The following is a 16,276-nucleotide window of genomic DNA, read 5'->3' as shown; positions in this document are numbered from 1 at the left end:
AATCATTCCCCGTCGAGGGAGACACGGTTATCGCTTAGCTAAAAGCCTTTCGGCTGCTGACGCTCCGGTTTGTGCTGAGCGGCACGTCGGGAGCATAGCGGAGCGTCAAAAACGGTTAGCTAAAACTCTCTAATATCGCGGACGCCGGCTTTACCATCGGGGCGCCGGTTCCACTCAAGAAGATTTTTTTTTTACACTCCTCTCTGTTTTTTCTCTCCCGACTCACGGCCGGGCTGCAGCGCCGGCGTCCGCCGCTCTAACCCGGCCGTGGCCGACGCTGCTGCTGCGTTCGGGACGCCGCCCCCGCGAATACCAGGTAACGGCTGCAGAATCTGGTTTCGCCCTTTGTATACAGAGCCACGTGTGTGAATTCAAGTGACGTCACATGGGCAATTGTTGCGGGTGTCGTTTAAAGCTTTGCTTTCTAATAACCTTCACAACGTGGATTGGACACAATTTTTTTTTTACGTGCATGCGCATGAGGTTGCGCTGCAGGTGTTTTCTACGTACACACGATTGCCCGTATTTGCATTTTGTCTAGCCATACAAAGTTTCGCTGCAAGAAGGAAAATAAACAAACAAAGCGATGCCAGAAAACCTTTCGCCAAGGTATCACTCGCATATATTGCACGCCGCGTGAAAGATAATAAAGCCGGTGGAAACATCGGTGAGCCACAGTCCCCAGCGGCCTTGTGATACGATGTACGACTGCACTCGGCCGCTTCCGCTGAGAAGCTGGCTGGCATGGTGATGCGGACAAAGCGGGTGTGGCTCCCCCGCAGCGCGCTGCCTTGCCGCACGGAAGCAGAGTCGCGGTGTGGGCCTCCCTCTCTGTTTCTCCGTCACTGCTCCTTTCAAACTCCCCCCTCCTTCGCTTTCTTTTTGCTTGCACAGGGCTTTCGGCCCGGACTATTTGGAGTGTTATCCCAAACACGCATTTCACAACACTAATAGTGTGCATTTGCAGTCATTGCCCGTCGGGGTAGCTCAGTTCCTAAGGCGTTGAGCTGCTGAATGATGATTACTAGATCTTTATGGCGCAAGGCCGACTAAGGGTGGACTACTGACTACGACTACGCGAGCTCGATACCGACGCCAGCGGTCGGTTTTATGACGCAGGCGAAAAACGAAAACGCCCGTGGGTCGAGCATTCGGCGCAGGTTAAATATCGCCACCTGGTCTAAATCAATCCTATATGCCAGGCATAGCTTTGGCACGTAACATGGCCCCCCCTCCCCACGAGAAAGTGGAGTGGTTTGCTCGAGTGCGCGTATTGAGTTGACGGTTGTGTAGGATTGCCGTTACGGAGCTCCCGAGAGCACCGAACGCGCTCTGGACTGAAGTAGTCAGAACTGGTTTGGTATTTCAATCTTTGTTTTTCAACAAATGACGCTGTCAGCCAATTTTAGTTCCTACCGTTGCTGCTACGCCGTCAATCACTCTTTTTTTTTTTTTTTTTTTTTGCCACGTCCTTAAGAAAGTGTGATGGCATTCGCAGACAGCAATACGTTCGAACGCGGTTCACTCAAACCATCCAAAGCAGGTTTGTGCATGTGTGTGGGTGGCACACATACGCACGCATACATTCACGCGCACACTCTTAAACGGAGCTACTGAGGTTTTACTGGTTCTCTCGTGTTCCATTCGACTATATTCCGTTATCACATGTCAGACGCATGTCAGCCGAGGTTCGCCACATCGCTTCTTAGCTCGCTCCATCCCGCCCACAACAAAAAGAAAAAAAAAGAAAAAAAGAAAAACAACAGACATCATTAACCGAATCCATTCTGTAATTCCTTCCCCATTTTGAAGGGTGCTAAGTGCAGAGTCTGTCCCTTGTGGCGCTAGCTTGTGCGTTCGCGCGTAACATTTCCGTTGCAGACCCCTGTAATCTCCGAGACAAGGAAGCTTTTACGCGGTGTCCTTACAGCAGGACGAATGACCTCGTTCTTCAAAATGAGGGACATGCAGAAACGCGGTTAAGATGAAATTAAGCTGAACCAGCTGGATGAATGATCATCCATAAAAAATTACTCGCCTTACGACACAGCGTAGGCTCGAATTCCGTCACTACGGCGCGATATCACCCTACTAGTGGCCGACTCAACAGGTTGCGTCTAGCGTCCTCGGCCTCCTGAGCGGCGTTTTACCATTCTGAGAGAGAGCCACATTTCAGCCGAGACCACACTCATACATGGTTCCAACGTCCAGACGCCTTTGGCGTTCCACGAAGCCCCGACGCTGTGTGCACCAAACACGCGCGCGGCGAGGCGCAGCCGCTTGGGAATGCTTGCGTCCAGCGGTCTGCGCGATTGCGCGATCCGTCCGAGTTTATGCTTGGCCGACGACACTGCAGCGTTTCCGGCCCGTGGGCTAAGATCAGGAGCGCGATACCCGGTTTAGGTATCGGGGGCCCGGAGCCGGGGGGAGGAAAGGCGGCTAACAAATGGGCGCACGCATATACGCGTGCCACCGCCGACACGGAGAGAAGGCCCTTGGCCGCGTCATTCCTTTCAAGCAGACGGCCCGGCTACGCGCGTACGAGTGGCCAAGAGCAAGGAACGTAACAACGGTCGGTTTGGAGTTGGCTCGAGGCTTCGCGACGCAAATGTGGTGTGGTGAGAGGCCTACATGTCCCGCTCGTACAGTTGCTGTACATCGCAAGAGCATGCGCGATGATCTCTTGCATTTTCATCGCTCTCTGTCCATTTCCTTTCCGTCCTGAGGTTTCACTACTGCGAGCGAAGCCTGTGGGTGCTATTTAAGATTTAATTGAGGCGGGAAATGCTCCGCCGCGGTAGCTACGCATCGCCAGATGGTGGCGTAATCGATGCATTTGCATCCGCGTCAATTTGATCGCTTCGGTCCGCGCAGCAGAAACGGGGACAGGGTTCATTGAATAACGGTGTCCGCAAGTGAGTGGGCAGCACAAAGCACACACATTAGAGTTTTGTAGCCGGAAATGGTGGCGCCGATGCGATTAACTAAGGTTAGGAAAATGCCCAACCACGCTCGGGTAAAATAGCCGGCCACTTGACGGGGCTAAACGAGAGCATGCGTCACTAACCCTTTCACTATTGTAAGCCGGTGGGCTTCTGAGCCCAAGCACGCGGGTTCGATTCCCTGCCGCGGCGGCCGCTTTTCTGATGGAGGCGAAAAGCAAGAACGCCCGTGTGTTCCAGATTTCGGCGCACGTTAAAGATACCGAGGTGGTCGAAATTAATGCGGAGCCCTCCACTACGGTGTGCCCCATCGCCCGTGTACCGTCGGTGCGTTAAACCCCCCAATCAATCAACTATTGGAAGCAACGCTTCAAGCAGACTTCCGGCGGCTGATAGTCGTACGAGCTGTTTATATGTACACCTAGTGACACGAGATAAGGTTTCAGAGTACAGGCATTTTTTTTTCCTCTTGCAATTCAGTCCCGCCGTCGTGATCATTGAACAGTTCGAACCACGTGATATTTGTTGACACTGCGGCGGTTCATGGGCGCCGCCATTTTTGCTGCTTGGGCGTTTTAGTCGGTCAAGTATGGTAGACTTAGCTTGTCCTCCCTGCTCTGCGGCTGCGCGTGGTTGGTGTCGTTCCGAACGCGAGTCAAAGTTAACGCGTGTAGATGCATTGAATTAGAGAGGAAACGGCGCCTAGGAATCCATGTCAGAGGGGGGGGGGGGGGGGGGGGGGGTTACGGGAAGATCAGTGCTAGCTGCTGGCTTGGGCTTGGCGTTAAATTTGGATTCTGTGGCGTTTTGGGGGGGGGTTTGCTTTCTTCACTATGCATTGATATGCCAACAACCGTTGCGACAGACTCTCATTAAAAGGAATACGCTCTACTTTCTTTTTTCTTAGCTTTAAAACAGCGTATTTTTTTTCTATATATAAAAAGACACTGTTCTTGGCATTTTTGTGGCACTGGGTTTAAATGTACGGCCGCTAAAACGTTGCAATAATCCAAGCCAATGACGAAAATAAGGCTAGCGTACCTTATAATGCTGGCCCGTGACGACACAGGCGGCCTAATTTGAGCCGCATAGACGCTAGAGCCAGCTCCTCTCTAGTGTATATTGTAAGAAACTATGTCTGCGTCAAGTGCGAGCCAGCAAAAGTAACGGCGGCCCCCGCAAGCGCATGTGGAGATTCAGTTTGTGGAAAAGGACCATTGAGTCATAAGGCTCAATTGCCGAGCAGTTCGATCAGACAAGCAATGTTGAGTGGGCCTAACACGGGTGCCAACTGAGACTACACCCCAGCCTCATCTTCCTTCTTTAAAAAAGCACCTGAAGAGCATCTTCAGTCTTTACAGGCGTCGTACACCTGTCTGCGTTTTTTGTTTTTTGAAACACCTCTCCAGGCAGGGAACCGTAACCACGACGTTATGAACGGCCGCAGAATGCCTTAGCCACTGAACAACTTGGCCGGTACATGAAATCACCCGCCATCGGCCGTAGTATTTGTAGCGCCACGTTTGGTGCAGTCTTTAGGTGCACGCAGTCGCTTTCGCAGCATTCGGGTGGAGACCGAAGACTCACAGGACGGGGAATAGTTTAACCTGGTTTATTTGCTGATACGTTCGAGCGTAGCAAAGCCGTACCCTTGAGCAATGTTTATTGCGAAGGAAACAATAAAATATGACAACACAGACGTGATACTCACACTGATCAGGCAGATCTCCCCGGCCGATGTGGTCTCCTCGAGAACCGAGAGCTCTCCACCACGAACCCAGTGAGGAAGAAAGGTAAACTCTATTTAATGACCTGGCTTTGTCTTCTTAGCCCTAGAGCGGTGGTTTTCTTATCCCACGAGACCACGATCAACCCCCGCTGGTCTTGGAAAGGGTTAGCAGCATAAGCTGATCGTTGGAGTCTTCATCCCTCAGCAGGCCTTGCCACTGGTCTGAACCCGGGGAAATCGTTTTTATGCTTCTGCCATATCCACAACCAAGTCTTTCGATGAGTCCGGAGTAGCAAGGAACGAAAATCACAACACAACCGTTGGGCTCTGTGCGAGGACCTTGCAAAATGGAAACAGATGAAACAGCTGTGGCTCCCTTGGCTTAGCCTCCGTAGAGCAATAAAATGCCCACTGAGGAAAAGAGCCTGCGTCCGGCGTCGGCATCCGCAACAGAGAAACGGCTCCTTGATGACGTAGTTTTGAAGAGGTCCATAGGGCGTGGTGTTCTGCAGCACGCGCTTGAAGTCTGCAGTAGCGAAAGGTGGCCGTCAACGCCAGTACACCGCAGATGAGGAAAGCGAGTGGGAAAACGCGGCCTAGCGAGAGAACAAACAGGCAGCGAAATCCAGCATCGTCGCCAACTCTCCAACAGCATGGCGGCCGGGACGAGCATTCGCGCAACGCCTGGGAGTTAGATCGAAGCCATTCGAAAGCGTAAGGCGGAAGCGGATCGCCAAGCAAACCGTGTCAAGCGACAACAGGTCGAAGCCCTTTGAGAACATATACGGGACAGAAGCAAAGCGTCACAGGCGTTCAAGTGGACATCAAGGCTCCAGCATTTAGAACCCTTACGAAGCGCTTGTGTCATCGGACGTTTTCAACCTAAAAAGTGCTGTATACTTCTTCCTTTTCTTGTCTGTTGGCTCGCACTTCGGGCAGAACCGAGACAATTTCGAGTTGCCGAGTTGTTGCACGAGCAAAACAGGGGGAAGAAACCAACTGATGCACGTATCACCTGCTTACCTCGTTGGGAGTGGCCCGTACTTCTTACGTTTTCCGCAACAATGGAATGAACAGAAATGGGCTGGCGCGTCACGATGAGTTTTACGAGGCAGTGAGCTATATACAGCACGAGCGTCACTGGGCTTTTATTTTGCACTTCTTCAAAAAATAGTGGAAGTAGAATGGCTGAACCTTGATTACTAGCTTCCACCTTCGCATTCAAATGACATGGCTCTAACTAAGGCTGAAATTTAAAGGGTCCATCAGCTGCGACAGATTACTATAAGGGCGCCCTTTCATTTTTGGTTGGATGAAAAGTATTCTGCCTGTTTTTCTCATTGGATGTTTCTGATACGGATAAAAAAACAAGGCAAAAGGCATTGCTGATAAGCTGCAGACAGAGATCAGATAACAAGCGACGGGGTTCAGCACGAACCGACGAGTGGAAAGCAGTTCACAGGCAGTAGGAGATACCATCTGGAAGAAGCAAAAGGAGAAAAGGAGAGCGAAAAGGAGCAGCCTTTAGTAGGCTAGCGCGAGCGCAAAGAGCCACCGACTGACTCACTGCACGCATACACCCACCGATTTTATCGGGCCGCTTTCTGGTTCCGGTCGCGCCGCGTGCACTAAACGCCACCACCCAGATTTTGCATCGGCGCGGCTTCCGAGGAGCGTGCATACGCAATAGTCCCGATCCCGTTTTCCCTTCATCCCACCATTTGCGAATCTATCCACCGCCGTGGTCGCGTGGCGCGCGTCTATCCTGTTCACGATATACGCCCTCGGCCCGCTTCGCCGCGGCGGATCTGGTTTTGTTGCATCCGTTTTTTTTTTTTTCGTTTTTTTTTTTGCATTCCTCACCCCTCTATTTCCGTGCCCTTTCGGCGACGCGCAATTAAGTCCGCGCGATCGCTATCCGATGCCCGAAACTGCCAGCTTATTTTCTTCCCTCCAGACAAGACATAGCGCACGGTGACACGCGACCCAAGAAGAGCGGCGCAAAGCTTCCCGTCGATAGCAGCAGCCCCAGCAGCAGCCGTCAGTTGAGAGTCCCTTATCAGCGGCGCGGGATCTCGGCGCAAGCCATTCGGATAGAAGGACCCGTCCGAACGGAGAGACACAATGCGGCGTGGTTTTACGACCTAATGATCTCTCTTCCCATATCTATGGCGTCCCTTGTGTGGCCCGGGATAGAAGAGAACGAGCGAGATAGGGCCGTCGAATAAGCACTCCTTTGGAGGGAGGAAGAAGAGATGCAGCGGAAATGAACAGATAGCTGTCGGCGTGCTGGGCTTCCCTGCGTAACACTGATGTACTTACGGGCAGAAAGGATCGAGCACGGCGATCGCTTCGAGAAGATTTGAGTCACGAATTCGGTGGCTTTACAGGTCGGCGAAACGAAAAAAAAAGAATACTTCACAGGCGATCAACCCAAGGGGGTGCAACCTACCACGACACAACCTAGGGGGCACAACCTGCAACCTACCGAGACATGACGTACAGGTATGCGGTTATGATGTTCCTCAAGCAACAATATTTAGTATGATGTGTCCTAAAGGTAGCGCTTTGAAACGACCCCTAGCATGGGTATGTGCTGTGCGTGGATACGTCGGTACTGGCCTGGTACATATATCGCCCTCAAGGTATGCTGGTATGCTGTCAGTCTTACCCTGTTTGATGGATTCCTGTTGTAAATATATGCACTGTCTGCGCATGCGTGGGACTCGAGCAGAACACATTTTTGATGTTGCTGTGTCCAGTTGCGGAGAAATATTGCTGAAATTGTGCTGAATTTTTCTTCCGCCTCCACAAAACGTGAATGCAAAGTCTGACGTTCTATCGCTGAATAATAAAAAAAAGCAATCAGAGAAACTTCGGTTCGGTGGTTGGAACTTGCGTACTGGCACTAGCATATTGTTTCTGCGATCTCTGTTCAGCGCCGAATTCGACGCGACAAAGGGGATTTACTCATGGTAACAGACCCACACTCAGTAAATGTACCCCAACAATAAATATTTATTTACGTACATGCTGCAGACCTTTCATAGGTCCAAGCAGGACAGGCGCTTTACAACAAGACGCAAAAAAAAAAACAAGAACATACACTACAATACACAATAAACATGAGAACATCAAGTAAGGGAGTTAACACTACGGGATTGAATATCAGCGTTCCAATCATTTATCGTCTGCGGGAAAAAAAAGAGAACTTGAGTCTGTGCGAGCGAATAATGGCGTAAGCTTTTCCGGGTGACCGTGGCGTGTACACCTTATTGACAAAGGAGTTAAGTAATTACTGGGGTCTAGCCCAAGATTTCTATTGACGAGAAGAGAAAGGAAATCTAAACGGAGTTTCCTCCGACGTGCCTGAAGTAATTGAATGTTATTATCATGCAGTAAGTCTGAGGGGGAATCATAATGTGAAAATTTAGAATATATGAATCTGGCGGCTTTCCTTTGGAATTTTTCCAACTTACTGATGTTTTCCAACTTACTCAAGAAGAAAAAAAAAAGAATCAACCGCAAACGCACAGATAAGTGCGGTTCCGTTAAAATCATACCTCAAATTGCAGATTGGATTAAGTTCCGCCACCGCAAGGGTCTTTGCCTGTTAAAAACCTCAATCATTCTGCGTTGTGATTCACTGTGCCGTTCACGCTCTGATCGTCCCTGTGCGTCGTTGGCGGTAGCTGCACACAGCGTCAACAGAACGGCGCTTGCGAAGAGGTCGCTCCTGCCGCTTTGCTGCGTGACGCGGCCTCGTGTTTGCCTTCGTGTGCGGAGGCCGAAAAAGCAAAGTGATTTCGCTGGAGGGGCACTTAAGCGGCTGACCTTGTTTTGCCTTCGGCAGACATACAGTGAGTGCCCCCGTATTTACACCGGTGGTTCCGTAGCAACATATCGTTCTGCCGGAGCTGCCGTTATACCGCTAATTTGACGATGTAACAAATTTTGCTCACACCACCACTTCCACAGCTACATAGCTTACGGCGTGCGGCTGCGCTCTACAAACCACTGAGCAATACCCATGCCCCATGCGGGCGATCGGTGGTCTTCTGTGGTTCAGAGCCCGCTCCGGCAATCCGTGTGTTGTGGTTGCCGTCAAGAGCTACTGGCCTAAATTGGAATAGCTTACTGCTGCCCTGCCCAAGCGTTTCATGATACATCTTCTCACTGCTTTCCGGGCCAATGGCCGTCCACATGCTGCCGCCCATTCTGCGCGTCCAGTATCAGATACTGTTCACATTCCGTTATTTAGAAAGGACGCTGCGCTGCTGAGCACGAGGACGCCGGTTCGGTTCCCGGCCGCGGCGGCCGCTTTTCTGATAGAGGCGAAATCAAGAACGCCCGTGTGTACGAGATTTCGGCGCACGGTAAAGATCCCCAGGTGGTCAAAATTAATCCGTAGCTCTCCACTACGGCGCGCATCATCGCCTGTGTTGCGTCGGCGCATTTAAAACTACAATCAATGAATCAATTAGAACGGATGCTTCTTGGGGTTTTCGCATACTTGCCTGGAGGGTGGAATTGTTGGAATGGGGCAGGAATTTACAAGTGCTTGTATTAGCGCCCTTGAACCGCACCTTCAGGACTCCTCGATTCGGACTCCCACGACCCGGCGAAACCCTTCCTTGTCGCCTCTCGCCCGGGTGGCGTTCACGAATGCGTACTCCCTCTTGATTAGCACGGCGGGCAGTGCGGCTTGCGAAGTCTACGGCACGCCGGTGATTATGCGACTCATTTCATGCGAGTGCATGCCGCCATTTTTCATGACAAACAAGTCAGCTCTCCTCTTCCCTGTCCAGTACACTTCCTGAGGCCGTCCACTGAACAGGACGTCCCAGGACATTGGCCTTCTCCTTCATCGGCGCACCAAGTGACAAAGCTGATAGTAAACTTCCTCTGAATAGCAAACTTACGCAGAAAACCGCAATGGCACTCACGGCGCTTGAATAAGCTTCGCACGTATCCATGCCTTCTCTTTTTCCCTTTCATGGTCCCCTTCCTGCATTCTCCCTTGCACCCATTTCTCCTTCCCCCAACTTCAGCATAGCAAATACGGCCATGCCTGGTTATTATTCTGACCTTCCTCCCTTCAACGTGCACGCTGCCAAATGCCTGCGTTTTCACGTAAACGTGATTTTTTTTTTCAGAAGTGCAAGCTCGTCGTTCGGTCCCAACCAATGTCTCGCACGGGCCCCAAAGAAAAACACTCAAACTAGAGGTGAGCGCTAGCTTGTAACGTTAATACGCCTCGTTGGGAGACATCTTTAGTGTGCACCGACGCTTCAGACACGGCACTAGGTACCCCGTGGTCTTTGCCCCTCGCAGGACGTACACTGGAAGGCAATCCTAGTGTGGCCAGGAACCAACTCCGGGGCAAATGGAGCTGAGCCCTACTTTGCTCACCACCCTCAGTGTACGTACGGAGCTCCACTACTTCCTGGCCCCACAACCTGTTCGGCCGTACTATATGAGCGGAGCCCTCTCGCTTGCTTCACCCAGGTGGAGCCTCAACCCGCGGGATCGCCACACATTTCGGCGGTACCACCTGGATAGACCCCTGATACCAAGGGCGCGACCTCGCGGACCAGTGGAGATGCCCTATGACGAATGCCTGCATCGTGACAGTGACCGGTGTCACGGTGTCACGTGTCACCGCGGTCACGGTGTCACGTGGCGTCACGCACTCAAACAGAGGCTTCGAAAAGATACCCGCCTGTCCCTCGATTCAGCCTGCCGGCCAAAGTTAAGAGGATACGCGGACAAGAGGTTTATATAGGCAGAACCATTCGAAACTCCTGGAACCGCTGGTACTGGTCATACGTGTCCCCATTATTTAGCAAGAAGTAAACTGCAGGTACTATTTGAGGTAAAATATATGCCTTAACCAGCAGTCCCCGCGTTCATTTACTTACGAATTCTCGTTGGGTTGGTTCTGACGATAGTAAGCGAAAAAAAAGTGGCCGTGGAAGAAAAATACCAACGTGTTCAAAATGGCACAGAAAGGCTACAGCACACGCGAGATGAAAGAAAGCAGAAACAGAACAGAAACCCCGCTCGCGTTGTTCCGGGCAGAACACGAACCAAAAGATAAAGAAAAGGACGCGGGCTGTCCTGGGAGAAGGCGCGCGAGCACTGCGAAAGCTGGAAAATTGAACTGCAATGTACAAACCTCTGCTCAATTCATCAAGAGAGGAGTGAGACAGGAGGGGAGGAGCCTGAGGGGTGGTAGCAAGGATCGGAGAACGGCGCCACAGTCTCTGTGGCGAATCACTGCCCCGCACTTCACAGCCTTCACGTTGAATGGAACTGCTTTAACTTTTTTTCCCTCGCATTTTTCGCTACAAAGCCAAGCTCATTATTTCCTGAGGGCGTCACGTGTCATTAAAGCCACACTTCTCACACCCTCTCTTCCTCATCCTTTTCTCTTATTTTTTTCGTTTATAGAGGGTGTGACATTGCGCCATGTATCTGCAGTAGCTACAGTGAACGCCGCAGTAATTCACACCCGTAGGCACAGCTTACACGTGGAAGACAAACGATAGCAAACTGATCCGCAGGCACGCATGCCAGGGTTCCTGCGGGGTGCCTCCTTGCCGGTGGGGCCACTGGGGGCTGCGGCACTGTTGTACGCCAGTGCGCCCGCCGAGATCGAGATTGCCGCACGCCGTCCGCCGGCGGAGTGCATCGCGTGTAAATCACGGTAGACAGACCAACGGGGCACGGTCCGCTGCCGCGGGCAGCGGTTCCGTAGAGCGTTACCTGGATATTGCCTTTTGTGCCTCTTCCTTTACTTCGTTCCTCCTCGTCACGCGAGGGTTCCATGCAGTAGGGCCGCAAAGCGAAAGCGAAAGTGACAGATAACGGAAGGAGGAAGAGCCGTAAACGCCCCGAAATGGCCGGCGTTCTTTCTCGGTCTGTGGGCAGCGCCTCCGAGGGATGCCGCTGCGGTGGGGCTGCAGCTCGGTCTCAGCAGACTGAATAGTAAGCCAACGGTGGGCCTCGCGGATGAAAGAGGTGGGCATGGGACTTGAAGCCACGAGTGACTCTAAGCGGTAGAGACAGCGACAGATGCGGCTGTAACAGGGAGATACGGAAGGGCTGTAATACGAGTATGCAGATGCATGCATGATAACTGTCCCGCCAAGTTTGATCAGAAAGGAGAAATGTGGCGGTGGTGCATCGAATCGACTTGGGCGAACCGCCGGCTTTTGCCGCATTTTCTTTTCGCCGAAAATCCCCGGCTGCCTTTCGCGAGGTGTTCTTGAACACGTATCCGGAAAAAAAAAAAAGAAACGCTTTCAGCGAGTGGAGGAGTCAAAACCAAAGAAAGGGCTGATTCAGCAGACGACTACGAGAACCTACTACAGGTACAATCTTGCAGGCCTATGAATCCAGTTGAGCGAAATGGCCGCGCAATACTGCACGGATTATACGCGAGGTTTCAAATTCAAATCTGTGTTTATGAGCCCGAGTTACATTTCGGTTATGATGGGCACCATGGAGAAGGGCTATGGATTTACTTATACGGATCAAGGATACATGTTCAACAGTCAGTGACATTGCAACACACGGGTAGTTTTGTTTTTCGCATCCGTCGCAAAGACTTCATTTACTTTCTGGCCAGGAAAAAGGAATACACATGGAGAAATGAAGAACAAAGAAACCCAACTCAGAAATTATATATATATATATATATATATATATATATATAGGGTTGTTCGTTTTCGGGTTTTATATTTTTTCAAATTCGGGGGGTAAAAATCGGGCGGTATTTTTCAAACTGATATTCGGGGAAAAATCGGGTTTTTTGCGAAACCATTCCTTACTTCGGGTTTTTTCGGGTTAAATATACGGTTGTACTTATCAGAACTTACACTGAGCTTATCAAAACGTATCACGGCTTTTTAAGTATAACACGTTAAATTTGGTGTTTCAAGCTGGTAATTGGGACAGACACCAGAGTATTATAGCAAATACAGTATACTACCCGATTTTTTTTGTTTGTTTGAAAATGAATCAGTGGTGTTTGAAAATGAATGAATCAGTAAACATTGACTCTTAGAAATTATACATTTTATTCTCGAAAATCTGGTCATCGATTTTTTACACGTCCTTGTTGACATACATTATCATCTGCATGCGCAACATGTCAGTCTCCATTCGAGATCTGTCCGGTCGTTGAACATATCTCAGCTGGGAGAAAGTTCTCTCCACATCACAGCTACCATTAGCTAGGCACAACAATGTCAGTGCAGCTTTTGCAAGCCTTGGGTAGCGAGAAGTAGAGTCATGCCAATACTCGATTAGTTCGACAGCTGGGTTTGTGGGGCTCGCTTCCAGCAAATACTGGTTGAACTCGTCATTAAGGGAATCTACATTGTCGGTTACGGACATGAACAGAGGTCGGTAGTCCTCAAATGACTGCCCCAGCAGACGCTTCTGAAACGGATCAAGGACGGCTCCCAACTTCCACAAAGTTAGCTGGTTTTCCTCTTTTTCTGAGACGTTCCGTCCAAGAGTGCAGCGCCATTTTGTGGCGAGTTTCGTGCAGAACTCTTCAGAACATGTTTTTACTAAATTAGCGCTGCGCTTGGGTAACATAGACAAAACAGCTTTGGCCTGATCGCTTTTACCGATCATCGCCGAAAGCTCCCCGACAATCTGCTGCAGCTTCACGTTTACCAGGTGATCAAAGCTGGGCATCAAAAGCTTCCCACTTTCAAGCGTTTTCTGGGCTTCCAAAAGTGGGCCGAGTGCATCTCTCATCAAGATTGCCTTCGCATAAACAACTTCTTTTTCAGAAAGTATCCCTCGAATAGCTTCTGCTTTGCTGCTATCATGCGAGCTTTCAGCAAGTTCTGTTAACGAGCTCCACATTTCTACGACTACCACAAGTGCCTTGTAGAAGCTTTGCCATCGATTCGGGACAACAGAAGGTGGCTTCTTAATGTCAGGTCCAAAGAGGCCATTAGAAGAACAAATTTCAGTGTACTTTTGGTAAAGCTTGTTAGCGTGCTTAAATAACGCTCCAAACTTGATCACTACGGATCGAACATCAGACATGCATGGTAAAGAAATGGCATGGTCAACACTCACATGAATAAGGTGTGCTATATCTTTCACATGCAAGATTTGGATCCCTTCAGCCTGACAGATTTCTCGAACCATCTTTCGCATGTACTCCGCTGAGTCTGTGGCTACTGCCACAACGTCTTTCCACGTCTTGCCAACCGTCAGGAGCGCCTTGCTAACTGCGCTGGCCACCGTGTAACTGTTCGATGCATTTACCCTGTCGACGTCGACCAGAACAACGTGCTTCTTCACGTTTTTCTGGCTGTAGTAGCACAGGAGAGTGTTGATGGTAGGCACACCAGTGATGTCTGGGGATTCATCGACGATGACGCTCACTTTCACATCTCGCATATCATCGCGGATTTTCTCCATGTCCTTGTCAAAAGCTTCTTTCAGGTATTTCAGCCGAAGTCTTTGTCCTGTTGGCATGGTCTTCGCGGCCTTGCAGTATTTGCGTGCGAAGTCTCCCAGCGGTCCATCCGCCTGGTGCATGCTTATTCCGCTGTACGCTAGGGCACGAACAAAGTCATGGATAACGCCGTCCGCTTCAGTTTCTTTCGCACGCTGTCTACAGGACATATCAAAAAGCGTCTGCTGAGACGTTCCCGCAGTCTCAGCTTCCTTGGAAGCCGTCTTGAACTTCTTATGACGAGATGACATTAGATGCTCACGAATTCGGTCGTAGGGCTTCTTCGCTGGATCGGTGACCATCTCGGTGTTGCAATATTTGCACACTAACGTGCGGGTGCCTTCACTGTCTTTCGTTGCGATCTGGAGATCTTCATGTTCTTTACACCAGTCATCCAGTGTCTTTCGTTTTCTTCCCATCTCCACGCTGAAGTTTCCGGTGCCGCCTTATGTCCGCGACGGTGGCTTTGCGCTCACAAGACGCGCCTGGTAATGCTAAGTGAGGATGGCGATATGCGTCTCGTTGGTTAGAGTTCGCACCAATCAGAAGCCTGATTCACTTCGTCACAGAAAAACTGGAAGAAAACCTAAGAGACCAACCTTGGATAACGTTTTGTTCACATTCTCTTCTCGTTCGTCTTTATCCCCACCCACTAAAAAACGTGACCCTTTTTAGAAGTTCTTCGAAAAAGAGCAATACCACAATTTCCAGAATTTTGCTGCTCCTGTCAAAACAGGATTTTGAGTGCAGTGGCTTCTTTCCCTGCTCTTGTGGCCATTCGAAAGGAGATATCACCAGCTGCGTGATGCGCGGGGGAGGAAGGACACCACGCACGGCTCTCAGCAGGGCCGACCGACGAGCGCGTCTAAGTCACCGTGACGGAGGCTGGCTGAAGAATAGCGATAATAATGCGGGTTGGAACCCACGCTGGTAAAAAAAGACCTGTACACAAAACGTCTTCGTCGCTCAATCTCTCCCCCACCGACTGGTCACCCATCTCTTCCGCGTGAAATTCTTGGAAGCAGGTGCACATACCCGAGACTAATCTGCAGTGGGCAAAGGGGCAGATTTCTTTGCTTTCGAAGCGTGGCCGGCCTCAAACGTGTTTCCCACTTTCTTCTGCAAGCATTTTTTTTTTGGGGGGGGGGGGGGGGGGGTGCATGTACGCCCTCACGGCGACCTGTCTAGAAAGCGTGGATAAAAACTGCAGCGCTACTCTCCAAGCAGCAGGGTGAAATCTCCTGAAACTTGTTCGGGGTGCAAGAATCGGGTAAAATCGGGTTTTACCCGAAAACGAACAACCCTATATATATATATATATATATATATATATATATATATATATATATATATATATATATATATATATATATATATATAATATATATATATATATATATATATATATATATATATATATATATATATATATATATATATATATATATATATATATATATATATATATATATATATATATATATATATATATATATATATATATATATATACGGGACACCTAGGCGGCCAATGCCCCATCATGGCTCATCACAGAAGACGACGAGGACGAAGAAGTGGTTGGGTCGCAGGGCACGCTGTTATGACCGCATTGCAAATTCTATAAATAGACTGTTGCTCATCCTTCTACCATCGTTCGAGTCATTGGCTCTGCCGCCACGTTACAATATATATATATATATATATTGTTGCGACCGGGCGGGGGCACCCGATCCGAGCTCCGTGGCCTCCGACATACGAGTGGTAGCGTGTATGATGCGAGCGGCCAGCCGCTGTTACAGCCGTGAAGAAGTCCAGAAGCCGTAGGCTAACGTAACTGTTTACTTCATAGCGAGAGGTGAGCCGAAGCCAAAGAACAATGCCCCGACGGGCGAGGTTACAATACAGGACTCGAGCAGAGTGACAACATCGATTCGCTGCTCTAACAGGAATGGTTTACAACGCTTGGGAGCTCTATTTATACCCGAAAGCGGTAACGGTCAAACGGAAACACGCTGGAACACGCACTACACTCTTTCCAGAGTTCGTAAGCTGTTCATAGCCTCGGGCACGTTGAGTCCGAGAGAGGGGAGAGAGGAGGACTCCGTTGCGATCACC

The 16,276-nt window shown here is 50.0% G+C and overlaps 1 protein-coding gene and 1 long non-coding RNA gene across 2 annotated transcripts in view; one reads left to right on the top strand and one right to left on the bottom strand.

The window, feature by feature from the left end:
* LOC144167484 (uncharacterized) overlaps window positions 1-10,184 on the top strand; it is a 147,760-nt gene extending 137,576 nt beyond the window's left edge. The window contains exons 2-3 of the long non-coding RNA XR_013322009.1: window positions 9,828-9,898; window positions 10,006-10,184. This is a non-coding gene — a long non-coding RNA (uncharacterized LOC144167484). The remainder of the gene's footprint in view (window positions 1-9,827; window positions 9,899-10,005) is intronic.
* LOC144139907 (bone morphogenetic protein 1-like) overlaps window positions 1-16,276 on the bottom strand; it is a 678,031-nt gene that overhangs the window by 588,403 nt on the left and 73,352 nt on the right. The window lies entirely within an intron of this gene.

This window comes from Haemaphysalis longicornis, unplaced genomic scaffold (genome assembly GCF_048455015.1).
Source record: "Haemaphysalis longicornis isolate Haplotype H1 unplaced genomic scaffold, Haemaphysalis longicornis Haplotype H1 scaffold_1, whole genome shotgun sequence".
Classification (NCBI taxonomy): domain Eukaryota; kingdom Metazoa; phylum Arthropoda; class Arachnida; order Ixodida; family Ixodidae; genus Haemaphysalis; species Haemaphysalis longicornis.
This window is presented reverse-complemented; position numbering and strand designations above follow the sequence as displayed.